This window comes from Protopterus annectens, chromosome 4.part0, assembly GCF_019279795.1.
Source record: "Protopterus annectens isolate FY-2018-M chromosome 4.part0, PAN1.0, whole genome shotgun sequence".
In the NCBI taxonomy this organism is placed as follows: Eukaryota; Metazoa; Chordata; order Ceratodontiformes; family Protopteridae; genus Protopterus; species Protopterus annectens.
This window is the reverse complement of record NC_056733.1, coordinates 1322531423-1322555132: the sequence shown is the minus strand read 5'-3', so window position 1 is coordinate 1322555132 and position 23710 is coordinate 1322531423. Positions and strand designations below refer to the sequence as shown.

The following is a 23710-nucleotide window of genomic DNA, read 5'->3' as shown; positions in this document are numbered from 1 at the left end:
CTCTGTCTAACAGTGACACAGCAGTGATACCTGGGGTAAACCTACGATCTCCCATCCACTCATCAAGATTCTTCTTGAAGAGAGTCAATGAGGGACTCTGCCTAACCTGGACTGGGATTTTATTCCAGAGTGAAGGGAGCCTCTGGGTTATGAATCTGTCCCTGCAGCATGTCCTATTTATTTCAGTGCTGAAGTTCAAGTCTCTCGAGCGCATAGCTCGATGGGATTTGGATTTTCTGAGGTGCAGCATGTCCATTAATTCTGGGTTGGACATGGCTTTATGCGTCAGGCACAGATCGCCTCTGAGCAGGCGGTATGCCACTGAGTAGAGCTGGAGTTTCTTTAACCGGGCAGCATATGGCATCTGTTTGAGCCCTATGATCCTCTTGGTGAGGTACTTTTGGGGTCTTTCTAGTTGCTGCAGGTGTCTGGTAAGGTACATCCCAAAAGGGGCATTGTACTCAATTATGGGCCTGATGAGGGATGAGTAAAGAGGCATGATGACCTCCCCTGATCTAGATGTGAATCCCTTCATGATTAGGTGGGCTATATAAAATGTTTTTCTAACCACTTTGGCCACGTGGTTGTCAAATGAGAGGATTGCTATCAACTTGGGTCCCCAGGTCCCTAATTACTTCTTCTGTACTTAATGGATTACCACCTATGTGGTAATTTGTGGGCACTTTGTTTTGCCAAAGGGGATGACTATACACTTTTTGGCGTTTAGCTTGAGGCCATGGCTCTGGCACCAGTTGTCTGTTTCTATGAGGCCGTTTTGGAGGATGCTTGTGTCGGCTGGAGAGTCGATTATGGCGCCCAGTTTGCAGTCATGTGCGAACTTAGTCAGCCACAGTCCTTCCGTGTTGGCCTGTACCTCTGAGAAATATATACCGAACAAGAGAGGTCCCAGGACTGAGCCTTGTGGGACACCACTTGTAACTGGTTTGGAGTCTGACATGGCTCCAGCAATTCTAACCATGTGGGTTCTGTCCTTGATCCAGTTTGCAACCCATCTAGTGACATAGGGGTTTATATTTAAGCTGGTGAGCTTATCTATAATGCCCGAGTGGGGTATTGTATCGAAGGCTTTTGTGAGGTCCAGGTACGCTGTGTGGACCACCTTCCCCTCGTCAATGGCCTTGGTGACTTTTTCAAAGAAATCAACCAGGTTTAAGAGGCAGGATCTGCCCTTAACAAAGCCGAACTGGGTAGGATCCAGTGTCTGTAGGTCCCCAATATCCTTATTTATGAGGTCCATGATGATCCTTTCCATAGCTTTGAGACCAAGCTAGTCAAGCTTATGGGGAACTTTACTTGACATAGATGGGTAGCTTGTTCCAGAGTATGGGAAGTCTCTGGGACAGGAACCTATCCCTCCAGCATGTCCTGTTTATTGTGGTGACAAGGTTTAGGTCCCTAGAGCATGTAGCTTGGAGGGATTGGGATTTCTTTAGGTGTACCATGTCCAACAGCTCTGGGTTTGACATAGCTTTATATGCTAGGCAGAGATCATCTCAGAGTAGGCAATATGCTATGGAGTAAAGCTGGAGTTTTTTGAGACGATCAGTGTAGGGCATCTGTTTGAGGCCAGTAATCCTCTTTGTGAGGTACTTCTGTGGCCTTTCGAGCTGCTGCAGATGTCTTGTGAGGTACATTCCAAAAGGGGTGTTGTACTCTATAATGGGTCTAATGAGTATCGAGTAGAGGGGAACAATGACCTTTTTTTCCTAGATGAGAACCCTTTTGTGATGAGATGTTCCACATAGAAGGATTTCCTGACTACTGTGGCGATGTGATTATCAAAGGAGAGACTACTATCCACTTGGCTCCCCAGGTCTCTTATCACACATTCGGCATTAAGCAGACTGCTGCCTATGTGGTAGTTCATGGGTACAGAGTTTTTACAAAAGGGGATGACAATGCACTTTTTGGCATTGAGCTTGAGGCTTGTTGTTGAAGTTTGTTTATGCAGAAAAATACCAGATTGGCTTATTTTTTTTTGGAGGATAGCATTTTGGTTCTGTTTGGGATAAGACTCTCCATGCACTCATGTAAGTGCTTATAGAGTGCATCTGTGTAGGATTCAACAGTTGTAACTGTATTGTCCATCTGCATGGGTGTCATGAAGTTCGCCACTTCTGTCCTAAGAAGCATGAAGCTGGCTTTGGAGAAATTTGTTACCATGATTTCCTTAATGGGGGGTGGGATGTGGATATCTAGGGTGATTAGCTTATGGTCAGATCGGACAAATGAGGAGTTGACATCATGTGTGGAACACTGGTCACTCATGTTGGTAATGACTAGGTCTAGGATATTGTAGCCCCTGGTGGGGGTGTGGATAAGTTGATCCAGGGCACTAGAATTTATGAATTCCAGAAAGCATTGGGCAAAGGAGTTGGTACATGAGTAGTTTTTCCAGTTAATGGTGGGGTAGTTGAAACTGCCCATTATTAGGGTGTTTGGCTGAACCCTAATATTTTCCAGTATATCAAGAACAGAGGAGTGGGAATCCTGGAGCATGGTGGGGGATCTGTAGCAAGCTACAATTTGGATTGCAGTTTTGCCCAGAGTTAGTTGGAGCACTTGGATAACCTTGTATGCATTATGCTGAGCAATTAGCCTGGAGGTGTGGATATCCTTAATGAATATGACACACCTCCACCTTTGGTGTTCCGATCCAGGTTAGGTGGCTGAAAAGTGTGGTATGAGTTATAGCCTGGTAATGCAGGGGTGCTCTCTGGAGCCTTGAACCAGGTCTCAGTCACTGCACAGATATCGATGTTCTCCATTTTAAGGAGTGCCTCGAGGGAGTGCATTTTGAGATTGAGACTTCTAGCATTGAGTAGCATTACCCTCAGTTTTTGCTTAACTGTTCCTGTTACGGTGGTGAATTTGTCATTTGAACCTTGCCTAAAAAAGGCACTATAGGGGCAGCAAGAGCCTTAGCCAGTATCCAGAATTCCAGGGGTGACAGGTGCAGGCCATCTCTGGCAAAGCATTGTGGTCTGTCAACCATGTCGTCCCAGGCAGACAGATACTGGATCCCCTTAGAATGACACCAGAAACTTTGCCAATTGTTGAAGTTAATCATTTTGTCCTTGTACTGCGGTGTCATTCTGGGCGATGGCAGGATGCTACTCAGGGCTAGGGGCATACCTGGGATATAAAAATACCCATGCGAACACTTCCATGCAAAAATCATAAATGTTCTGGAGTTTTTTGCATACTTGGGAACCATGCAGATGTCCTCCCACTTTTTGTTTGTAAATTGCCTTTCCAATCTCTCTTACCAAACGTTTGTAACCTTTTCTGACTGATATTTTTGTTAGCATGCAGTACTATCTTCTAATAATTATCCATTTTTGTAAGACTGGCTTTTGTTCTAAAAAAAAAAAAAACTAAAACACACCCAAGGCCAGCCCTTCATGCAGCACACCTCTGTCCCTTTCTCTTTGTCTGTACTCTGTTAACATTCCCTGGTAAGGAAGGCAATCTCTAACCTGCAGTCCAAACTTCTATTAGGTTTCATCTCATTCTATTATATTCCTTGCCTAGGCATTTGCTCCTCATGATGAACTAAATATTCTTCAATGAAAGAGAGGTAAATGGGAAGAAGGCTGCAGATTTGCTCTATCCAGGACTGTATGTAAGCTTCTGAGCCCCCCCAAGCTTTCTGTGTTGGAGGGAAGCCTTCTAGCTTATCAGTGGGAGTGGTAAGCACTAGGTAACCTATCTACCACATAAGGAGTGGCTCTGGCCCAGAAATTGCAGTTATTGGCTGTTTGGGCAGTTTTTCCATCTCTCTCAACTTTCTGATTTAAAAGCCCACATTTGCACTTGTTTCCCCCTTTTCCTGTAACTAGTTTAGTCCAGATACAGATTCTTACTTTTAGCACTTGAATTTGCTTATTCATGATCAGCACTTGTTCAGAACTTGTAAGCACTAAATAACCTACTAATTACTACAGCACTCAACCTTCCTCATTACCTAGAGGAAAACAGTTTTGGTACTTACTTTCCTCACTTGCTTAGAGAAAAACAGCTCTTGTACCCACTTTCCTAACTTATCTAGAGGAAAATAGTTTTTTTTTTATTCAGGCATGTCCAAGGGTCAGCTCCCAGTGTTCTCTCCTGTCTATCTGATGAATCTGGGCATATTGGGGCAATGTAGAAATTGCCTCATGTACACAGACAACCCTCTCCTCCTACCACCCAACACTACAACCTGTGAGAGATGCACTTATCTAGCCAAACTGGAGGTAAAGCTCTCTCCAATCAAGACTGAACTTGACAGTCAAGAGGAGAAGGTAAACACTTGCACCACACCACACTCATCACATAGTCTCACTAAATCTACACCACCAAAATCCACACATAGAAATACAAAAACATTCATGGAGGCTCTCAATAATAACCTGCTCAAGCAACAGAGACCTCCAAAGCAGAAATGCAAGCAACCTCCACCCCCCAACACAACCCAAATGACACATAGCCCGCAGACTCAGTGTGCCACTCAACCACAGCCAATAAGGCAAAACAACGTACCCAACACACTAGTCATAGGCAACTCTATAGTCAGGCACACTGATGTCCCACTCACCAGGCTAAACAAGGAGAAGGTTACTGTCAGCTTCCTGTCAGGTGCCAGGATCCGCCACATAACCCACGCACTCAGGTCACTCCACAACAAGTACAAATATGACTCTGTCATTGTCCATGTTGGTGTGAACGACCTGAGACGTACCTCCATGGACTACATGAAAAGAGACGTGGAAGAGCTCTCCGATCTTGTAGCCAAGGCAGGTATGACCCCAGCCCTGAGTAGCATTCTGCCATCACCCAGAATGATGCTGCAGTACAAGGACAAAATAATTGACTTCAACAATTGGCTAAGCTTCTGGTGCCATTCTAAAGGGATCCAGTATCTGTCTGCCTGGAATGGCATGGTCGACAGACCATGATGCTTTGCCAGAGATGGCCTGCACCTGTCACCACTGGTTTTCCAGATACTGGCTAAGGTTCTTGCCGCCCCTATAGTGCTTTATTCAGGCAAGGTTCAAATGACAAATTCACCACCATAACAGGAACAGGCAAGCAAAAACTGAGGCTGATGCTACTCAATGCCAGAAGTCTAAATCTCAAAATGCACTCACTCGAGGCACTCCTTAAAATGGAGAACATCAATATCTGTGCAGTGACTGAGACCTGGTTCAAGGCTCCAGAGAGCACCCCTGCACTACCTGGCTATAACTCATACCACACTTTTCAGCCATGTAACCTGGACCGGAACACCAAAGGTGGAGGTGTATCCATATTCATTAAGGATATCCACACCTCCAGGCTAGTTGCTCAGCATAATGCAGCCGAGGTTATCCAAGTGCAACTAACTCGGGGCAAAACTGCAATCCAAATTGTAGCTTGCTACAGATCCCCCACCATGCCCCAGGATTCCAACTCCTCTTTTCTTGATGTACTGGAAAATATTAGGGTTCAACCAAACACCCTAATAATGGGCGATTTCAACTACCCCACCATTAACTGGGAAAACTACTCATGTACCAACTCCTTTGCTCAACGCTTTCTGGAATTCATAAACTCCAATGCCCTGGATCAACTTATCCACACCCCGCAACAATATCCTAGATCTAGTCATTACCAATATGAGTGACCAGTGTTCCACACCGGACGTCAATGCCTCATTGGTCTGATCCGACCATAAGCTAATTACCCTAGATATCCACATACTGCCTCCATCCCCCATTAAGGAAACCATAATAAAAAATTTCTCCAAAGCCAACTTCATGCTTCTTAAGACAGAAGTGGTGAACGTCATGACACCCATGCAGATGGACAATACAGTTACGACTACTGAATCCTACACAATTGCACTTTATAAGCACTTACATGAGTGCATGGATCATGCTACCCCAAACAGAACCAAGAAGCTATCCTCCAAAAAAAGGAAGCCAATCTGGTGGTCCCCTGCCATAAACAAAGTATACAATAGAAGTAAGAAACTCTTGCAAAAGAGAGTAAAATCCCACGAGTGGAGGAGCTCCCTGGTCAGCCTCAGTAAGAAGCTGCGATCCCTGACAAAATCCTCCAAAGCTAGTTACGAAAACAAAATTGTCACTGATTCTAAAGACAACCACAAAGCATTCTATAGCTATGTCAAGAATCTGAATGGCAACACTCAGATCTGCCCTGAGTTACAGCACAATGGCACTAAATATACAGACCCAACTGATATTGCCAACATCCTGGCAGATAGGTTCAGTGCTAACTTTACCCCCCTCTCACCCCTTAAAGAGCCCATCTCTATACCGGAAGAATGCAAAGTTCCTGTAATCACAGCTGCACAGGTAAAAAACACACTCTCCAAAGCCAAGAACACAGCATCCATGGGACCAGACAACATCCCAGGCTGCATTCTACATGAACTACAGAACGAACTGGCACCCCACCTAAGTACCATGTTCAATCATAGCCTCACCTCAGGCTTTGTGCCTGCTGAATGATGCACAGCAACGGTTATCCCACTCCACAAGGGGGGAGCCACCACGGACCCCGGGAACTACCGCCCCATTAGCCTGACTAGCCTGGTCTGCAAGGCCATGGAACATATCATCATGGAACTTAGAAACAAAGACATTGGTAATCTCCAAACTCTGGATCCCACCCAGTTTGGGTTTGTAAAAGGCAGATCATATCTACTAAACCTAATAGACTTCTTTGAAGCAGTCACCAAAGCCGTAGACAAGGGTAAGGTGGTTCACACAGCCTATCTAGATCTTGCCAAGGCTTTCAACACCATCCCCCACTCTGGAATTATAGATAAACTCACTAAACTAGGTATAAACCCCTATGTCACAAGATGGGTTGCCAACTGGCTCACTGACAGAACCCACACTGTGAAAGTAGCAGACTCCAAATCCGACTTCAGACCAGTGACAAGTGGAGTACCACAGGGTTCAGTCCTGGGTCCTCTCCTGTTTGGTATCTACTTCTCTGAAGTACAGGCTAAGACAGAAGGTCTTTGGGTAATGAAGTTCGTAGATGGCTGCAAACTAGGAGCCATAATCAAAACTCCTAACGATGTGGACATCCTACAAAAGGGCCTCACTAAGACAGATGCCTGGTGTCAAAGCCATGGCCTCAAGCTCAATGCCAAAAAGTGCATTGTCATCCCCTTTGATAAAAACTCTATACCCATGAACTACAACATAGGCGGTAGTATATTTAACACTGAAAGTGTGATAAGAGACCTTGGGACACAGGGGGACAGTAGTCTCTCCTTTGATAATCACATCGCCACAGTAGTCAGGAAATCCTTCTATGTGGCACACCTCATTACAAAAGGTTTCTCATCCAGAAAAAAAGAGGTCACTGTTCCCCTCTACTAATCACTCATTAGACCCATTATAGAGTACAGCACCCCTTTTGGTATGTACCTCACAAGACATCTCCAACAACTGGAAAGGCCCGCAGAAATACCTCACAAAGAGGATTACCAGCCTCAAACAGATGCCCTATGCTGACCGTCTCAAAAAACTCCAGCTTTACTCTGTCACATATCGCCTACTCAGAGGTGATCCCTACCTAACATATAAAGCTATATCAAACCCAGAGCTGTTGGACATGCTCCACTTAAAGAAATCCCAATCCCTCCAAGCTACATGCTCTACGGACCCAGGGTTGCCAGATTTTGTATCGGCAAGGTAGGGACGAAAAAAAAAGTGAATAGCATAAAAAAAAAAAAAAAGGTCTTTAATGCAGAACACAGTTCCACATTAAAGATCTGCACTAAATAGATCTGCAGTAAACACGGAGCTTCTTGTGTTTAATGCGGAACATTGCAGTTTTGCATTCAACAGAAGTAGCTCCGTGTTTACCGATTTTTGATTAGCCCGTATACCGGCATACGGTCCAATCAAAAATCTCTAAACACGGAGCTACTTCTGCTTAATGAGGAACACAAGAAGCTCTGTGTTTAGTGATTTTTGATTGGCCTGTATGCCAGGTATACAGACCAATCAAAAAAAAAAAAAAACAAAGCGGAGGCTGGCCGGGATTTAAAGCGGCAGGGCGGGACTCGGGATCAGGCTGCTGATCTCAGGACAGTCCCGCCCAAATAGGGACGTCTGGCAACCCTGTACGGACCTAAACCTTGTCACCACAATAAACAGAACATGCCGGAGGGATAGATTCCTGTCACAGAGACTTCTCATACTCTGGAATAAACTACCTATCTATATCAAACAAAGCTCCTCATTACCACTGTTCAAGAAAAATCTTGATGATTGGATGGGAAATAGGAAATTCACCCCGGGGAATCACCTCTGTGGCTCTGCTCGACAGTGGCACAGGAAAATAATTTTCTTGGGTGGCAAAAGCCAGGGTACCTTTTTGGCTGGGCTTGTATGGGCCCCAGGGCCGATAGCCTAGTACCTACCTATGAACCTATGAACCTGTGGGAACTAGTGTTGGCTTAGGATGACAGGGAAATGGGGAGGGTTGAAGGGTTATGAGGAATGAAGTGGAAGAGAAAAGGATATGTGAGGCTAAAGAGGAGGAGATTATGAGAGGCTACTGAGTTAGAGAGGGTTATATGGAAGAAGGGGTTGACAGTGAAGGGTACAAATATCTGCTGAGAATGATATTAGGTATGCATGAGATATGGCTGGTAGTGGCCAGCATTATACTCAGCTGGAAAGGGAGGGTTGTCAGCTGTTTGACCTAGCAGAACACCCAGTTTGGCCCAGCTCCACAGGTTTAAAAGTGGGAAGAGGAGCATGTGGAAGAATTATAAGACTGTGGAATATGGTAGTAATAAATAATCCAATAAAAAATAAAAATATGCTAGTAAAGTTTGTCAGGGAAGAGATGGATGTGGTGATTTTAGGGAGTTGACACTACAGAGGAAGTAAATAAAAAATTGGAATGGAAGGGTTTCCACTGGTTGAAGTTTAGTTATGTCAAAGGAGTGGAAAGAAAGGGGTTAGGATCTTGGTATAGGATAAAGATGGCAGGAAAAATATTAGGTGATGGATAAGAAGGCATGATGTTTAAGAAAGCATGATGGATGGTTTGAAAGTGGGTGTGTGACAGAAGACGGATAATGTTGCCAGTCCTCAATTATATAATAGCCAAATGAGAATTACGTGAAGGTTTTGCAGCAGGAGAGAAGTTAATGACGGAAGGAGACAGGTTGGTTTTGGGAAATATTTTAAAATGAATTGAAGCGAGAGTGAGGTATGTTGTATGTTGCCACAGCATTTCACAGCACTAGTCTGGAAGAATTTAGAGGGGGAATGGAAAGACTACAGTTATTTGGTGTGTGGCTACATGATGGGAGTAACAATCCTTTTTGTGGGGGCTTTTCTACTGATGACTATATGTCTGATGCAAGGATTGCATAGATTCTTGGCTACAGGGGGTATTGTTTGCAAAGCAGTATATTTATTTTCTAATGACTGCATGATACTGTTAGAGGATATGGAGACAAAGCATCCAAGAATGATGAAAATATTTAAGGAATTTGGGATAGAACTGAGTTTATGTTTTCATTCATAGAGGTTGCTATCATCTGGATAGGTGGGGAGGAGTTTGATGTATGACAAACTTGCGTGTAGGGGGTGGAGTCTGTGGTGTTGAGAGTTTACTCAATCGTGGCAGTGACCAGGGAGGAGAATTGCATAGAATTAGACAGGTGTTCGAGAAAAATCTTTACTTTAAAGGAGAGGACTGAGGTTGTATTGACCTGGATCCTAGTTCATGTGATATTTCTGGGTTGGCATATTAGTGTCAATCTGCACAGTAAGACTGTATAGGAAATACAGAAGGTATGTCATTGCTTTGGCTGGAGAGGTGTAAAAGGGAAAATAGAAAAGGGAAGAATGAGCAGGTTAAAGCAGGATGAGGACTGCTGAATCATTGGAGACATTTAACTGTGATAAATATGGTACAAAAGATGAGAGGTCTATAGAAGACTGACCTGACCTGGGTGAAATGGGAAGATGAGAGGACAGGTAAAAGTGGAGGCCTTATCAGGAAGATCAATTCAGAAACAAAGAATATGGTTAAATGATATGTGGTTAGATTGGTGGCTGGATCTGAGGTCAAGGATCAATGGTTACAATGTCTGTGTCTGGGAGTAAACTGTCAGAGAAAATTATGAGAGTTCTAAAAAGTTGAGAAAATATGGGACTGCAAGGGCTACAAAGGGTCAATGGCATGCTGAGGGTCCTGGAAGATGAATTATTGGAATATGAGGAGTTGAGGGAGCATTTTAGGCTGGAATAAAGTGCTTGGTTGGTGGACAGAGAGATAGTAAAGAAAATAAATCAGGGTTGGAGGCTTGGAACATAGATGAGATGGGAAAGAAGTGGTGTGAGGAGTTAGGGGTTGGGGAGAAAGTGGAAGACTAATATGGGTAGACAGGACATATATATATATATATATATATATATATATATATATATATATATATATATATATATATATATATATATATATATATATATATATATATATGGATTCACTTTATAATTTCGAAATACTGAAATACCGAATTTCAGTATTTCGAAATCATAAAGTCGAACGTTCATAATCCTGACAGCACACAATCATGATACACACAATCACGAACTCATACAAACCATACACCACACAACACATACATCGTCCAACCCACACTACAACAAACAAAACACACACAAACACAAAAACACAAACAAACAAACCTACACTACATGTAAGCAGGGGGGCAAGCCCCCATGCACCCCCTCATGTACCCCCTACTTATATATACTAACTCTGAGATCGCACAGACACAAAAAGGAAACAGACACCCACACATTTCACAGTCCGTCACACACACAAACATCACACATATACATACATCCACACATTCAGACACACTCAAACTCCCAAACAAAACCCTTAGAAAACACTCACTTACCTTCAATTGCACCTACATCCATATACGATACACTCCCAACACCGCACACGATGTACTGTAAGCCATAACTGCGATTTGAGATATTCAAATTCGCGATTATGCACTTTCGCGATTTTCAGTTTTTGACTTTATGATTTCGAAATACTGAAATTCGGTATTTCAGCATTTCGAAATTATAAAGTGAACCCATATATATATATATATATATATATATATATATATATATATATATATATATATATATATATATATATAAGTGTTGGAAACCTGGAAATCTAAGAAGAAAATGTCAAAATTGTGAGGAATTTTGAAAAGAATTGGAAGAAATTGCTTGGGGAAGAGAGAAATTTGGTTTGGTGGGGGTTGTGTACTGGAAGACCATGCATAGGTTGTATCAGACACTTCTGCATCTGAAGGAGGGATGGTTTTCGGGAAGCAAGACATTGGAGATGCAGGGTAGATGAAAAGATCAGATAAATGTTAGTTGAGAATGTTCAGTAGTACAATGTACTTGGAAAGACAGAAAGAAGACAAAATGGTAAGCAGGGAGCTGTAGGTGGCAGCAGTTTAAATAGAGAAAGTTATGGCAGTGGCATGGAGAAAGGAAGAGTTGGGAGTTTATAGTGAATCTATGTACACTAACTGAAATATTAAAGTTACAGAGGAGGAATTGGGGTACATTATGGCAACAGAGTAGACAGAAAGGTGATACATTAAAGGAGTGGAGAACGAGCTTGGTGGGAAGAAACATCATGGGAAAGGAGTGGTGTTAGAATGAGAAGGAATGGCAGTGTTAGTGCTGTAGGTTGTGAGGGAGTGAGAGGGATATTTGAGGTTTGTCTGAGGTTTATTAAGTCATTCATTCAAATTGGGCAGTTGCTGCTACTGACTTGATGAGTAATACAGGGCCTTGAGGTATTAGAAGGGATGTATTGCTACAGCTTCACTTAGAGGGGCTGTACAGCTTTAGATCACTGAATAAAGGTATAAAGAGGTAGGTTTAACAGCTTGGGAAAACACATTTGTTTTGCCTGGAGGTGGGATGCTTCTTTAGATTTGTTAATATGATGTGGAAATAACTAAATAGCATATATCAATGCCTTGTGGTGTCTAATATCAAGAATGTATTTGAGTTTAAAAATCAGTAAAAAACAAGAAAGAACAGGAGGCATACCATGCTGTAGCACCATTCATGGAGTAAATGGAGTACTTTAGCATCAGAATTATAGTGCCTCATAATTATTCTTTGTGTTGTTTTACCCACTGATACCTCCTAGGCATTATTAACTTTTGTGGCAGCATGCCCTTGTAGCCAAAGTATTCTAAAATATTATCCTCTCTCTGCCTCATGATCTCCCCAACACTCCCTTTGAAAGAGGAGATATCATATTTATGTAAAATACATAAAATGCTCTAGAAAAGCATTCCTGTAGCCTAAATACATCACAGGCACATTCCTTAATGAAGCTCACATGCTCAAGCATCCTTCTGCATTTGCAGTCAATGAGGATACTTAATATCATTCTGGGAGCTAATTTCTTCATGCAGACTGATTCTATACTTTGGAGGAAAATTTGAAGAAAGCCACTAAGTGCAAATGTTAACCTAGCATGTGCAAGCAAGCTGAACTAAGGCTATCTCTAACTATAGTACATTTGTAGTCAAATGGTCTTTTAGAGATAGGTTGTGAACATAGCAGAATGGAGTGCCTTAGAGGCAGCTCTGCTATCAAGGGCAAACAATCAGGAACTAGAGAGGAAGTTTCATAACTTTTAATTCATGTTAAAACAGATCATGCATCACTCAATGGCCGTATGAGAAGTACTGACAGAATAATACCAAATAATTAATCAGAATAAAAAATACTTGGGAATTACAGAATAATAGATTTACCTGTAGCAGCTTAATGCAATAAAAATATGATAACATAAAAAACAATTAACTTCAACCCTATATATAGTGGAGAAGCCTGCATTCTAATAAACTCTTACACCCAGGTTGTTCCGTCACACCCACTCCATTAAGCTCTGATCAAGATAGTCCCAAGCAAATTGCCAATACCTTTAACACTTTCTTTACAGAGACCATTCAATCTCTTGCCAATCAACTATCTCCTGACAGCTCATCTCTACCTCTATATCTAGCTCACCCCCCTCATTTCACCTTCAACCTGTTCCTACATCCCTTGTCTGTACCCTTATTCAAAAATTTAAACCAACCACCCCCTCAGCTGATCTACTACCTGCAGAATATCCACAAAAAGCTGCAAAAGCCATAGCCTATCCTATTTCCATCCTGATTAATAGAACTATTACTGAAGGAACTATCCCATCTATCTGGAAAGTTTCACATATTATCCCCCCTGCATAAAGGTGGTAACTCCAATGAAATATCAAACTATAGACCCATAGCTATATTATCTCCTCTGGCAAAAATCATGGAGAAATGCATTCATAGACAACTGTTAAACTACCTAATAGAAAACAACTTACTAGCTAACTGTCAACATGGCTTTAGGCCATTTCACAGCACCACCTCTGCCCTCTTATCCTTTTCTGACTGTATTAACAAAAGTTGCAGTAATAACACTCTATCATCTGCCCTCTTTATTGATCTCTCTAAAGCCTTCGATATGGTTAACCACCAGTTACTCATAAACATACTCAAAAACCTGTCACTAGATGCAATGGCAATACAATGGTTCCAATCCTACTTAAACAATAGACAGCAGGCTGTACTATGGGAGAACAACTTATCTACCCACCTCCCCATTGCCCTTGGTGTCTCCCAAGGCTCCATATTAGACCCTCTCCTATTTTCTATTTTTATTAATGACCTCAAGCTACCTGTATTCAATACACAGACGAGTCCACGTTAATATGCTCAGCCACTTCTCCATCAGACCTCCAGACCCTAACCCAAAATGTGCTTAATACAGTCAAGCAATGGCTTCTACACCATTGCCTCATCTTGAACCCCAAATAAACAAAACTCTTACTATTCACTCCCACCCGTAGGGCCTCCCCACTTAACTTTACTGTTATATCAAACAACGGTACTATCATATCTCCTGATCCCACTACAAAACTTCTAGGGGTACTAATTGATAACAACCTTTACTTTGATACATATATTAACAGTACTATAAAAACAGTCAACAAAAAACTAGGCTCCATCTATAAGATCAAACCCTTTCTGACTCCATTAGCCAGGGCTACTATTGCCCATATCCACTTAATCTCTCCTCTCCTCTATGCCTCCCCTATATATACTAATCTGTGTAATCACAACCTGAACAAGCTGGCTATCTCCTGCAATAATATTGACAGATTTGCCACTGGCTCCACATTCAGAACCCATCATTGTCTTAATCTTGAACAACTAGGATGGCTAGAGTTGCCAAATCTACAACTATTTAACCAATTAACAGTTGCCCACAAGACCCTGTATCAACCTACCTATACGCCAATACTTACCAACCTTATCACCCCCTACAATAACCTTAAGAACCTATACTCATCTAATAAACTACTTGTAAAAATAGGTAAAACCAACAATATGGCTGGTGAATTTTTGTTCTCTAATACCATGGGCAAAACCTTGAACTCAATCCCCAGTGACCTTTCCTCCCTTTCCTCAATAACACTATTTAAAAACAAGCTGAAACTATACCTTAAATCACATTGGTTATGCCCTTGTGCTAACCCTGACTAATTACCCCACTTATCTCTGGTTACTTATCACTATGCCTTTCTGTTAACCATAAAGAGAGTGTGCTTTTATATATGAATCAAATGTCATTATGAATATCTTCTTATAACTATCCATATATGATATGTATTAAGATTCTGTAAGAAATGTAAGGAAATGTAAAGAATTGCTAAAATCTGTAATGTACCTACATCTGTAAAAACTGTCATATAATATAAACAATACCGTGTTTTGTGGAGCTTTTCTCCCCTGGCCTCTACTGAAAATGGGCATATATCCAGCTGGACTAGCCCGGTCAACAAATGTAAAATAAAATAAATAAATAAAATTCAGGCTCTATGAATTCATTAGATATTCACAGAGGGAAATCTGAATGCATTCACTTAAGCTTATTAATTTTGACTTTAGGAAGCTCGTGATCTAGCAGGTTCAGTAACTTAGTTAAATATGAGCAGAATAAAATCAGTCTGCATACACCTAAACTCTGAGTAGATTTAAATTGAAAAATAATTCAGCAACTTTATTTATTTAATTTATTTATATTTGTTTACCAGGGTAGTGCATTGCTTTCATTGGACCATTTGCAAGTACAGCCTGGGTGAATAGGATCACATAAGAAAGGAACAAAACATATTTACAGATACAAGGATATACTAAAAAACAAATATATATGTATATATTTACAGATGTCAGAATATAGTACAACATTTACTTCAAGAAGCAATTAACAATTCATAGCATGGATGGACAAATGGAATTATGCTTAGCAGAGCTTTATGGATAAGATGCAGCTAAAATTACCAAGATAGCTTATGCTACAGACATAGCAGAATAATATGATACAGAGAGGTATAAACATATAAGAAGAGGCAAGTGAGAATAATTGCAAGAAAGGATCCCATGGGGAGAAGACAGAAGACAGAAATGTTCTGAGAATTATTTGAATAATAATTAAGAAAACTCTTAAAAAACAATATGTGTTGGCAGCTAACAAATAATATCAACAAGGAAAAAGCCCAAGTCAAATCAGTTTAACCAAATGGACTTTATATTAATCGAAAAATTATGAAATTAACCAATAAGAACAAAATAAGGGTCATGCTGTTAAATGCTAGGAGCTTAAACCAAAAGCAGCACTCCCTGAAAGCACTTATATCACTAGAAGATGTAGATGTCTGTGCAGTCACAGAAACCTGGTCTAAGGCCTCACAGAGTACCCCGGCCCTGCAATTCTACAATGCCTTCCACACCTTCAGACCACAAAATGAATGTGTGAAAACCAAAGTAGGTGGTATTTTAATCTATGTTAGAAACAAATTCACCTCACATCTAGTTATACTAGACAATTCCATGGAGTTACTCCAGGTCCAGGTTATGGTGGGTAAGACCCCCATTCAACTCCTAGCCAGTTATAGATTCCCCTCCATGAGTCATGACACCCATGATGCCTACTTAACCAAACTGAAGACAATCCAAATTTTACTGAACATACTGATTATGGGTGATTTCAATGATCCCACCATCAACTGGGAAACCTACTGCAGCCCAAACTCACTAGCACAAAAGTTCCTTGACTTTGTGAATTCAAATGCCCTGGAGAAAATTGCCCTTACCCCAACAAAAGGAACTGCAGCTGTTGGACCCTTATTAGTTAAAATCAACCATAAATCAGTCACCTTAAAACTGACACTAACTCCAGAACTCACAAAGGGTGAAATCAGACTAAAGAACTTCACTAAGCCAAACAATATCCTCCTAGGTGAAGATATAAATATATTCCAAGCCCCATCCCAAGCTGAAAGTGGTAACTACGCTGATGCATACACTAACACCCTGTACAATCACTTGCATAAGTGTATAATCCTGGCTGTACTAGACAGAATCAAATCCAGAGCCCCAGGTAAAATCAAGCTGCCATGGTGGACTTCCAGCATCAACAAATTGTACAATAAATGCAAAAAGTTGCTGTCCAAGAAAACAAAAACAAGGACCCAACAATGGAAAAACACCCTCCTCAGCCTTAATAGGCAAATAAGGCAACTTGTCAAATCCTCCAAGAGCTCCTTTGAGAGAAACCTAGCAAGTACTGCCAAGGATACCCATAAGGCCTTTTACAGCTATGTGTGTAACCTAAGGGGTAAGAACCAAGCATGTCCAGAACTGGTGGCCAATGTTATCACACATACTGACACAAGAGAGATAGCAGACCAGCTAGCGGACAGGTTTGACAAAAATTTCACTTCCTTATCCCCTCCTAACTTACAACAAACCTTCCCCAAACTCCCCCACCTTACATATCTGAAGAGCAGGTCCTCAAAGTCCTGTCCATTGCAAAGAACAAGCCTCTATGGGACCAGATGACATCCCAGACTGTCTTCTAAACAGGCTAAAATATGAAATAGCATCACCACTCAGTACCCTTTTCAATCATAGCCTAACCACAAACTTTATTCCTGTGGAATGGAACAGCTACAGTTATTCCCCTCCACAAAGGTGGCCTAGCAACAGTTGACCCAAGGAATTACAGACCCATAAGCCTGACCAGCCTCATCTGTAAAGCCATGGAATGTATCATTATGGACATCATAAATAAACACATAGGTGACCTCCAAACCCTGGATCCGATCCAATTTGGCTTTATGAAGGGCAGATCTTGCCTGTTAAATCTGGTAGATTTATTTGAAAGTGTAACCAAAGCCATTGATGAGGGCAAATGTGTGTTCACAGTATGCCTCATCTTGGCAAAGGCTTTCAACACAATCCTATATTCAGGCATTACTAATAAACTTAGCAAACTGAATGTAAACCCCTTCATTGTAAGATGGGTTGCCAACTGGCTCATAAACCAGACACACACTATCTAAGTGGGTGACTCCACATCAACCAGCAGACCTGTTACCAGCGGTGTGCCACAGGGGTCAGTGCTGGGAGTTCAGGTCAAAACTAAAGGGTTTTGGCTGATCAAGTTTGCAGACGACTGCAAACTAGGTGTAATAATTGAATCCCCAAATGATGTCAGTATATTTCAAGAGGGTCTTGCACAGACCAGCGAGTGGTGTATTCAAACAAAATGCAAAGAAATTCATCATCATTCCCTTTGGCACAAGCAATGTCCCTTCACACTATCAAATCAGTAACAATACCCTACGTACTCATGAAGTGGTAAGGGACCTGGAATCACAGGCTAACCGTGACCTTAACTTTGACCACCATGTGTCTACTATTGTAAGGAAAGCTTTCCACGTATCTCACTTGATTAGTAAAGGCATCACCTCAAGAGCAAAAGAAGTTACAACCCCCCTATACTCGGCAGTTATCTGGCCCATAATTGAGTATAATGCCCCATTCGGTATGTACCGTACTAAGCACCTACAGCAATTAGAGAGGCCTCAGAGGATTCTAACAAAGAAGATCAAGGGCCTCCAACATGTGCCCTACAAAGACCAACTAAAATCCCTGTCACTATACTCCTTATCATATAGACTTCTTAAGGGAGACTTATCCCTGGCCTATAGAGCAACCCAAGACACAAACCTAATGAATTTACTGCATATCTGTAAATCAAGTGGGTCTAGGGCTACCCATCCCAGGGATTTAAATATGGCCTGCAACTTAAATAGGACATGCTGCAGGGACAGATTTATCTCCCAGTGACTGCCACGTCTTTGGAACAGGCTACCAATTCATGTGAAACAGAGCACCTCTATGACATTGATCAAGAGGAATCTGGATGAGTGAATAGGGCACCGTTAATTCTTACAAGGATAATGCCCACAACCCTCTTGAACATGGGTAGTCATCACTAAATGCAGTCTTTGATATTGACTAGTACTTTTACAGTATTACATTGGGTTGAAAAGGCTAGGCTTAAAATGACCTCTGGGTCGGTAGCCTAGTAATCTCCTATGATCTTAAAATCCTAAAATGTATAAGGGAGGATGTATGGTTTAATCCAGTGAACAATTTGTGACTCTATCCCACAAAATATGTTTATATGTTTTTAAATATCCAGTAACTATACCTTAGTATGCTGTATTTTTGTATGTGTGCTATGTGGTCTAATTTCTTTCATACTCTGGTGCAGTTCAAAGCAAGGCAGAGGGAGTTGGCACCACACCATTTCTTGTCTTATGTCCTTGTTTCATATTTTCAAATATGAAATATTAAATTGTATTATAAGTTGTAATAATAGTTGACTGACCTATGAATGACTCACAAAAAATTGATCACAATCCACCAAACTTCAATTCAGCAAATCTTGAGAATATATATCAACATGGGTCCTGTGGTGGGGGTAAGTCTAGGTCTCTTCATTCTTTGCAGTCATTGAATTGAGGTTTGCTGTATTGTGACTGACATTCCGTGAATCAGTCACAATCTGGTCATTGAAAGAGACTGCACTCAGTGCAATACATAAATCAGAACTATAGTATGATGAGTTGTTTTGCCTTTTGCTTTTTGCTTAGGAGTGATGGAGCTACATTCTCTTGGAAATCAATCTTTCCAATGCAAGTTGTCCACGATCTAGACATTTTTGATTAAGAAATTGAATTTATTTTCAAATGTGAGCAGTATATCCAATCAACTTGAAAGGTTCTGTATGCCAGATTTATGTATGATTCAGGAAAGAAAGTCCCTGAAATGTTTAGAATATATTTTGGTTTTCATAGGCAGGAAGAAAAAGAGAGAGAGTGAGAAAGAGTGTGAAAATATCATAGTGATGAGATAAAAGGTTCAGGGTTGCTATCAGCTGAGAAAATATCTGCCATATATTTATTTTCCTGTAAGGCTACAGTGCTGAAGAAAAAGTGCTGATGTTTATGTTATTAAACAATCAAGCTAATGACTGTGAATATGGTGCGTTACAGGACTCATTTGCACAAAATAGAATTATTTGGCATTATGAAAATCTTGAAAGAGGCAAACTGCTGCATAAAGCAGATTTAAAGTGAGTGTTTTTTGCACATCAAGTAATATTATTTTGTCTCAGTTGAAATAGTTCTCAAAGGAATTAAAACAGCTCAAAACTTCATGCAAGACAGAAAATAAGAAAATGAGTAAGATGAGTTGTAACTCATGAGAAGCACAGAAATTATTGGTAGGTTCAGCTTAGATGCAGTTGTAAGAATGATAACCCTGCAACTGGTCATGCTGTGATCAGTGCAGGTCTGGTGCTAGCATTTTGGGAGAACCCAGCAAGTGTCACGCCGGGAGCCATACTTAGGAGGATGTAAGGTGTGGCCATGCTAGAAAACTGGAGTGCTTTGAGGGACAGATTACAATATCAAGCACGGTCTGAAAGAGTCTCAAAGCTCATACCACCTATCACTAACCTCTCATCACATAAGATATAAGATTAAAGCTTTAAAACACTGGGCTTCTAGGCTAATAAAGATGTTAGGACAGATTTTGCAGTAGCATGTGTTACATAAACCCACATTTTTTTGTGAGTAACACCAAAAATGCAAGGTAAACATCCAACATTGGACATCATTCTCACAGCCTCTACCCCCACCTAATGTTTCAGCTCATTTCTTGACAAAGCCAAAAATAATCACAGAACAAAGGCATAACATCAGAGGTAGCTTTAAACATTGCTATTATAAACTTACAAAGGTACTAGAGTTACAGAGTATGCATTAGTATGAATTAAAACATCAGTACATTTTGTGGAATTCTCACAGCCCCTACCTCCCAATGTTTCAGCATAATAATTCCACATAAAGCCAAAATGAATTACAGAGCAACGATATAATGTTAATAAAAGTTTTAAGCATTCTGTTTTAAACATTGTTTTAAACTTATAAAGATAATATAACAAATTTTCCATCAGAGTGCATTACAATATTTCCTGTACTTTCTACATTCTCACAGCCCCCACCCCCAACCCTTCAGCACAAGAATTCTGGACAGAGCATGAAAGCATAAGACAAAAGCTAAACATCAGGGCAAACCTTTAAAAAATGCTTATAAAAATGACAATGTGTTTTCCCATAATTTGGTGTATTACTATGCTTCAATCGGAGGGCTGTATGGCACTCCTCTGCTCACTAATTTATCTTCCACACTTACCTCCAATTGGCTTATGACCCAATAAAGATGCTAGTATAAACAGAGTTTGCAGTGGCATGCATTGCTTGAACCAACATTTTTTATGAGAAACAGACCAAAAATACCAAATAAACATCAACCTATCTCCTTCCCTCTCTACTGTATGGCGCTCCTCTGCTCACTAATTTATCTTCCACACTTACCTCCAAACTGGAAGTATGTTACAACCAAATCTCCAGATTCGCCACCAATGCAAAATCCTCCTCTCATCACTGCACCTCCCTTCACTCAGTAAACTGGCTTGAACTCCCCAATCAACTTGACTTTCTCCAAATCACCACAGCCCACAAATTATTATTCCAACCCACTAACTGCCCTGCACTATCCAATATACTACAACCATATACACCCCTCAGATCCCTTAGATCTACCCACCAAAACCTGCTCACTGTTCAAAGACCCAAGCACCCAGCTGGTCAGCTTCTCTTATCATTCTCCCTAGCTAAGAAATGGAATGCTTTGCCCTCCACACTGAGGGCCTGTCACAACCTTAATAACTTTAAAACTCAACTTCATTCCTACCTCTATTTAAACAGGAAATGCAACTGTACTCTTCAGCCCATACCTCTCAAACTCTCCTCCCCTTTCACTCCTGGCTAACCTTCTCACCTTCCTAACCTCGCTCTCAAATGTAGATCATATATGTAACTAAACAGTAAAATCTAGCTATTATGCTATATGCCTGTCTTTTCAACAAAGCAAAAACAAAATTGTAATTGTTTGTCTTTCTTCTTTTTGAATGCAACCTGTTGTTTGAAATGCAAACTGTCTATGAAATCATTCTTGTAAATAAACTTTGTTTTGTGGAGCTTTTCTCCCCAGGCCTCCACTGAAAACGGGCCCCCAAGCCCAGTGGACCTCCCCGGTAATCAAACTGGAATAAATAAATAAATAATCTCACAGTTTTGCTAGAAAACCAAATTGTTTTGAGGGACAGACTACAAATATCAAGCAAACAGTCCCACAGCTTTCACAATGCCCCTACCCCCACCACCAGCCTCTTAGAACAGTAATCCTGGATAAAGCAAAAAAAAAAAAAAAGACAAGGCATAATGTTAGGGATTTAAAACACTTGGCTTATGAACCAATAAAGATGCTAGTATAACAGAGTTTGCAGTGGCATGCATTGCTTGAACCAAATTTTTTTTATGAGAAACAGACCAAAAATACCAAATAAACATTAGAACAATGTGCAACATTTTCACAACCCCTACCATCCTCCTAACCTCTGAGCACAACAATTCTAGATAAAGCCAAAAATAATTGCAGAACAAAGGTGGAACATCAAGGATAGTTTTAAACATTGCTATTATAAATGTAGAAAGATTTGTAGAACAGGGTCTGCAGTAAAATTATATTTGTGCATTCTGCAACATTCTTTCAGCACAATTCTGGACAAAGCAAAAAAAATAGGGCAAAGGCATTTAAATACTCATCTAATAAACTTATAAAGATGCTAGGACAGGTCTTGCATTGCATGAACTTAAAATTTACATGAGAGAGAGAGCAAAAAATCCCAAGCAGACATGAGGACATTCTACAATATTCTCACAGCCCAGACTCTCCTCCCAACCTCTCGGCACAACAATTCTGGACAAAGCAAAACAAATCATAGACCAAAGGAGTAGCACAAGAGATAGTTGTAAATACTGCTGTTACAAACTTAAAAAAAATAGAATAACAGGGTTTGCATTAGTCTATATTAAATCATCATCTACAACATTTTCACAGTCACTATCACCCCACTACCAACCTTTCAGCACAATTCTGGACAAAGCAAAAATAAAAAAATAAAAAATATGACTATTCTTATTCAGGACTGAGTAAAAAACTAGAAACTGGACATTAATTATCACAGACAAGCCCCCCCCTCCCATCTATAAGCACAAGAATTCTGGACAAAGTTAAAATATAACTATTTAAACCAAAGCCTCTTTCCATTCCCACCCCCCAATCCTCCAAGAATTCTGGGGGCAAATATTACAATCCTCATCTCATATGTGCCCCCCAAAAAAAGGTTTAAAAAAACTCAACAACCTATCTTTTTCTATAGTGAAAGCCTACCACTAATCCTCTGCTCACACTAAATTAAAGGTTGACCCCTGATTACGACCACAAAGACCAGTTCAGCCTTTTTAAATTTGCCTTTAAAAGGACAATTTTTCAGAGCTTTTAAAAATTGTCCTTACAAGGTCAGTTGAAAATGTAGCTTCTTGGCTTGTCCCAATGATCACTGCTGAAAGGCTTTCTTCCAAAGTCCTTGTCCTCTTCACACCATAAGTAATCCAATAAAAGATCTGAAAATCCAAGAAGCAAAGCAAACTTTTCTCTTGAAAAACAAAAGAAAGGAATGTTTGCTACACACGTGCCTTTTTAAAGGCAACTGACACAGGAAGTGCTTTGCAAGGACCACTTCCTTGAAGAGAAAAAAAAACAACTTTCTTCCTTGGTTGCTGCAATCAATCAGGTCCTTGCTTCACTAAAGTGGACCTGATGGAGTGCAGCTTTCAGCTGACATCACAGCTTACAGGAAGGCAATTTATTAAAAGTTTTGATGGTGCTGCGAATCACATGATGCTGTTGTAATTATGAGTCTGCGAGAACCAGGCAAGGAGGAAGGATAAACCCACAGCCACTTGTGTGGAAGTTGGCTGCACATTGTTAGTGGGGGCCCTTGTATGCAGGGAGATAACTGTAAGCCCCCTGACATCACAGGTTTGGTGGGTGCCTAACACTGGCCATGGATCAGTGCACCACTCCAGTTAACAAAATGGAAACAAAAATAAAAAAAAATGATAAAAATAAATGTCTCGTGATGAAAAAATGAGTAGAAGCTGCAGCAAAAATCATTTTGCTAAAGCATGTAAATATAAGAACAGACTTTGTAACCAAATAATGCATGCAGCAGAACAGAGGCATGAAAATGTT

At 40.7% G+C, this 23710-nt stretch overlaps 1 protein-coding gene across 1 annotated transcript in view; it reads right to left on the bottom strand.

Annotated features, from left to right (window-relative positions):
- LOC122800176 (exocyst complex component 1-like) overlaps positions 1 to 23710 on the bottom strand; it is a 189537-nt gene that overhangs the window by 58754 nt on the left and 107073 nt on the right. The window lies entirely within an intron of this gene.